Raw genomic sequence first — 528 nt, 5'->3', positions numbered from 1 at the left:
TCTGGCTGCCCTGGCAGGTCTGGGACCCTGGCAGGGGTCAGGAACCCCCCTGGACAGAGCCCCCAGAGACACTGGCTGTGATCTCTGGCCATGGAAAAGAGTTTTCAATCTTACAGGATGAATTACAAGCTCTGAGTGTTTGATATAAGTAATATTTAAGTGTGACACGGGTGCAAAAGTAAAATTTTAGGATTCTAGATTAGGGGTCCAAAGGGGACAAGATGGAGGAAATTGGGTGTGTCTTGTCCTTTTTCTCCTTCTTCATGACCTCCATGTCTCACTGTGGTGTTGGCATGCAGGCCATACACCTTTCTGACCACACAACAAAGCAAAAAACCACCCCTCCAGCCCCTCTACAGGTGCCAGCCCACCTTAGCACAGATGTCATTTAACAAAACTAGGCATTCCTTCACACCTTGATGCTACTACATCTGTCCCTTACTCACCACATGCCACCTTTGATAAAGTGGCATTTTCCCCCAGAACATTGAAATGACCCACACAGACAAACCAGGGCAGGACTACTGG

The sequence above is a fragment of the Taeniopygia guttata genome, chromosome 23 (assembly GCF_048771995.1).
Source record: "Taeniopygia guttata chromosome 23, bTaeGut7.mat, whole genome shotgun sequence".
NCBI classification, from domain to species: Eukaryota; Metazoa; Chordata; class Aves; order Passeriformes; family Estrildidae; genus Taeniopygia; species Taeniopygia guttata.
The sequence above is the reverse complement of the archived record's forward strand: the minus strand, read 5'-3'. Positions refer to the sequence as shown.